We start from the raw sequence: 5783 nt of genomic DNA on the forward strand, positions 1-5783 counted from the left end.
TCCTGGGAGCCCAGCTACTTTGATGTTCAGATGATCACATGTGATCACAGGTTGAGAGGAAATTTTTTTCTGCCACAAGGGTGAGCTTTGTGTCATTCTAACTCTGCAAGGGAGAAAGGTACTCAGAGCATTGAGTGATAGCATTCCTGGTGGTGATGCTATGATATCAATATAGTGCCTGGCAGTGGTGAGGTTTCCACAAGCAACTGTGTGCAGAGTAGGTGTGGGCAAGTGAAAGCTGAAGTAGGAGTAGAGACCAGGATAATGCAGTGTGGGGATCACAGTTCATAAATTCACAACTCAGTGAGTGCAAAAGACTCAGAAATAAGTATAGGATGCTGAGGAAGGGAGAGCTGGGCTCACACCACTTCACAGGTCAGAGCCATTAAGCTCAGAGTCGTTTGAGTAAATGAATTGACAGCAATTTTGAGGACCCAACTGAAATTGGAAACTATAAATCTGCCCCATCTGGCAGAGTTATGTGACTTTTCTCCAGGAAAGCTCAGCAACTCAGAAGATGGAAGTATTTGTGATTAGAGAGATTGCAGGTTGCAGGTATGTTCAGAAAGAGGTAGAAGAAATACAGGAGAACAGGAGTCTGAAGATATCAAGAAGACTAACAAGAAATGGCCAAACATAATGATGAAGTTCATTAGGAAAGTAAAGCCAAGAAGCATAGTATGAAAAAAATGTATTGGGAGTTTTAATATGAAAGTAAGTGAAAAAGAAAATACTTCATGGGGATAAGAATTTGATACCAGAGAGGGGGATTTAGGACATAGTTCAGCTTATAGGATTATAAAACTTGCCTTTGGCCTCAGGAGTAGTTTATTGAAGAAAAATTATGGGAAATTATAGTCATTAAAATATTAAGAAATTCAGAATGTAATAATGTTATCTGGGATAATGAAACTTGTGGAAATAGAAACAAAATGAATGAATCATTACATTCTTCTTGGAATTAATGATTATAACCTGGTATTTAGAAGATGTATTTATCCCTGTAACTCAAACGGTAAAGAATTTGCCTGCAATTCAGGAGACCAGGGTTCAATCCCTGGGTCAGGAAGATCTTATGGAGAAGGGGATGGCAATCCACTCCAGTATTCCTGCCTGGAGAATCCTATGGACAGAGGAGCCTGACGGGCTACAGTCTGTGGGGTTGCAAAGAGTCGGACACCACTGAGTGACTAACACACATACACATTAATTAAGAACAGTAACAATAGCTATTATTTTTTGAAATATTATTTATTTGGGTCTTGGTTACGGCACATGGGATCTTTGTCATGTCATGCGGGGTTTTTCCCTCTGGTCATGGCCTCTCTATTTGTGGTGCTTGAGCTCCAGAGCATGTGGGCTTCAGTAGTTGTGGTGGGAGGGCTTAGTTCCTCTGAAGCATGCGGGATCTTAGTTCCCCCCACCTCCCCCGCCAAGGACTGAACCCACATCCCCTGTATCAGGGAAGTCCCATACTTATTCTTATTAGCTTCAAATTTCTTTCATTAAAACAAGAAAGTTCTGTGTGCAAATGAATGTGTGACTGGGTAATAGAGGTAGCCAGGATTGTCCACGCTCTTGGGCAGCTTGGAATTTGCTTCATCTGGCTGACAGAGGAGGGAACAGAGGGAGGAAGGGAGAGTTCAAATGAGAAGTTTCACAGGCCAGTCCTGTAAATGGTACACTTCAAGTTCAGTGACTTTCCATTGCCTGCAACTCAGAAGAAAGCACAACATGATTGCAAGAGAGCTGGGGAATCAAGTATATCTCTCCGCCTTTGAAAAAGAGGAGAAATGGGAGTGCTGGCCAGCATCAGCATTCTCTGCCACAGGAGGTGACAGTGAAGACCTTGCTGTGTGGTCTGAATCTCCAAGAAAATGATTTTACATAAAGAAGAACAATAATAGGTAAGGTTGATGTCTGGAAGGATAGTGTAAATCTAGGAAAATTCTTACCTTATCCCCAGAGAAAAGTTTTGTGAGAAAAAAAAAAAAGCAACCTTCTGAGGCTATTGCAATAAGCAAATATTATTCAAATAAGGGTTTTAACTACCATCTGCAAAAACAATAGGAATAGATGAGAGTTTTGTAGGTCACAGTGTCAAAGGGAGGATTACTGTTAAGTAAGGATACTCAGAAGATATGACACTATGAATAGCTGAGGACCTAGATAAATGGATGAAGGAAGGAGTCTCCCCATGAGCATTGTGGGATGATATGGAAAGGAGAAAGGACTGTCTGAGAGGGAAAGAATACAGAGGCAACATATGCCAACAATTTTAAATATAACTTCAGTGAAATCAATTTTTTAAATGGGTTATTTCTGTAACCAGGTGTCCCATGTGTCAGTGGTTATGAAGATAAGCAGATAAATCACTTCTAACAGGCATTATCAGCATGTGGTATATTTCTGTGACAAGAGAATGAAACAAAATCTTATCTACTTATTCTCAGGAGATATTTAGATATGATACATTGTGATATATCTTCAGGTATTATTCACTATAGTTTTACTTATCCTTTCAAACAATGCATATGTATAGCCTCTTGCTATTTGCTTCACCCTGCAGGAGAACAAAAATATGGGCCAGTCTAACCTCAGAGTACTTAAAATTGAGAAGAAATAAGCATGGGTATGAATATGAGTTCTGCACTTAAGTATGCACATGAATATGGCTGGGGTAAGAAAAACACCACTGAGGTGGATAACACATCCACACACTCACACCCGAATTACAAAACTTGTTTGGCTGCCTGGGAAACACATACATATGTTGTGGAGCAGGCAGTAGATACAAAGTGGAAAGCATAGTGCAAAATAAGTTGCTTTCCCAACAGCAGGCATTTCTAGGGAAATTCTAGAGTTTTGTGTTGATAAGAAAGAAGACATAGCTAAAGAATTGCTAGGAGACAAAACTATAAAAGTGGGTACCAGCCAGAGCAGGAACCATCTTTGGCTCCATGTTAAGATATTTAAGCCTGTAGTAACTCACTGAAGAACTATAAAGGGAGACGTGGCTTTGCCAATGAACGTTGTGGGAATATTGCTCTGGCTGTGGTGTGGAGAATGGACAGGAACACAAGAATGGCTGTGAAATTTATTAGGAGGTTAGTCCAGTTGTTCAGATTAAAATGAAAAATCCTAAACTAGGGTAATGACCAATGAAAATGAGAGAAGGGAATGGATATAAGAGATGTTAAGAGAGTAAATTTTATAACTCCTTGTGGCTGATTCAAAGAACAGGATGAGTGAGATCAGAAACTATTTCCTTGTGTGATACTGGCTGAGTGAGTCCATTCACTGAGACAAGGAAAACAGGAGGACAAAATCATATCATCAATATCTTGCTTTGAGATATCTATGTGGGAGTGCTTTGTATGTGAATTAAACTTTAGTGATGAGACTTAACAGAAATGATTGAGTTGGAGATCTTTCTCTGAGATTAATCAGTGAATATATGGAATGTAAATCATACTGTGTATGAGGTCACAGAGGAAGATACATATAAAAGGATTTGATAAAAGAAAATGTAAGAGATGATTGGAGGAAGAAAGCAATGTAAAAAATGAAATAAATATGGGAGGAAAATTGGACCTTGTAAACAAGAAGAGAATTTCTAGAAAGAGAGAAGGGGCAACAATCATAAATAATGCAGAAGTTTATAGGAGACTTGAATGTGTTGAATCTGCCTTATGAATAGGATGATGAAACTATTATCTGAATAATACAAATTGCAGAGGTATTGAAGAAGTCAGGGTGGTGGATTTTTTAAATAATTTTTTTTTTTGTCAATTCTTTTCTGTAGTGATGTCTAAACTAGCAGTGTCCAAAGTTTACCCTTATATTTCTTTTGTAAAAGTAATTAAAACATGCTTCTTGTGAAAGTGTGTTGAATGCATAAAGACCAAAAGATACTGTTTATTCTCTTTGTTAAAAAAAAAAAAGCAAATAACAGCAACAATAAAACAAATATAATATAAAACATGGCTGGAGCAGCAGAATATGTCAATGAGACACTCAGTTAAAATTATATCTGGAAACCCAAGAGTAGAATACAGTAATGTATTAGAGTTCTGTATCAGGGTAATTGACTTATATCAGCTGCCTCGATTTCTTCCCATAGTTGACTACATCAATGTTGGGGAAGATTCAAATGAAAAGATGAAAGTAAGTGATTTTATTATGGGGTTCCCTAATGGCTCAGCTGGTAAAGAATCTGCCTGCAATGCAGGAGACCTGGGTTCAATCCCTGGATTGGGAAGAACCCTTGGAGAAGGAAAAGACTACCCACTCCAGTATTCTGGCCTACAGAATTCCATGAATTATATAGGCCATGGGGTCACGAAGAGTTGGACATGACTGAATGAATTTTATTATGGAGGTAGACTTAAAACAACCAAACTGTAAAGAGTATATGGCTAATATTTTCCTAAAACAGATTACAAAGCTGACTCCAAGGCAAGCCACTGTGAATATAAGGGAAATCTGTCCATTCAGCAATTGCTTGAGACACCCTATTTGGTAAAACAAAATAGTCTAACTAATTCCTTATATTGTTGAAACTTTTATTTTTTCTGAGAATGGCAGATATGAATACAACAGCTTTCCAAATATCGAAGATTAGCACAAAGTTCTTCCAAGTAGTTATGGAGGTCATGGATTTGTTTTCATTTTAACTCACTTAATGACAATTGTACATTTTCTGAGGATTAGGATAAGGTCATGCATTCTGTTAGTTTACTTTGTAGTATAAGATATTGAAACTCTTTAATTCTAATTCATAGGGAAACTAAAAATGTATTTTTTTGATGAAAGGTTTTTCAAACGATCTCAAGGAATAAACAAGAAGGCATTACTTGGTGAAGAGGGAATGATAGTAAACTAGGGAATAAATAATCATAATGATGGTATCTTCATGTTTATGATAGTTATGCAAATGAAGACAGGTCATAATTACTCATGGACCCTAGAGTTTAGGAAAACAGACTTCGAAAGTTCAAACACAATTTATTTCATACATCTGAAACGAAGAATATCTCAGACACTCTGGATAGCACTACAATTTTTTTGAAATATATCTCTCTGTGCAGTTATATATGATATCAGTGTGGAAAAATAAATGGAAGTATAGTTTAAAACTCAGTACAGCTATATCTGAGCTCAGAAGAAATTCAAGGGTGAGATATATTTATCTAATATGCAAATAAGGAAAATAAAGCATATACATTTAAGAGTAGCACATAATTTAAGAATAATAACAGAAGGTACAATAGAACTGATTTTATAACATGAGCTTTAATTATTGCTAATTCTTGCAATAATTGATTATTAAATATATTCCAACCAGGTAACTAAAGAGTAGTTGGACCACTGTTTAAGGCTGATGTTGTGATGTTTATGTATCATATTGCAGTGGCAGAATCTGCCAACTTTTGTTTGCTTCAGTTTTCTATAGGAAAAAAAATAATTTAAAAGTATCTACAAATAATATATAATTTCACTTGTAAGAATTAATTACGACCTAAGCACAACCCTTACGGCAGAAAATGAAGAGGAACTAAAAAGCCTCTTGATGAAAGTGGAAGAGGAGAGTGAAAAAGTTGGCTTAAAGCTCAACATTCAGAAAATGAAGGTCATGGCATCCGGTCCCATCACTTCATGGGGAATAGATGTGGAAACAGTGTCAGACTTTATTTTGGGGGGCTCAAAAATCACTGCAGATGGTGACTGCAGGCATGAAATTTAAAGACACTTATTCCTTGGAAGGAAAGCTATGACCAACC

The sequence above is a fragment of the Capricornis sumatraensis genome, chromosome 7 (assembly GCF_032405125.1).
Source record: "Capricornis sumatraensis isolate serow.1 chromosome 7, serow.2, whole genome shotgun sequence".
Taxonomy (NCBI): domain Eukaryota; kingdom Metazoa; phylum Chordata; class Mammalia; order Artiodactyla; family Bovidae; genus Capricornis; species Capricornis sumatraensis.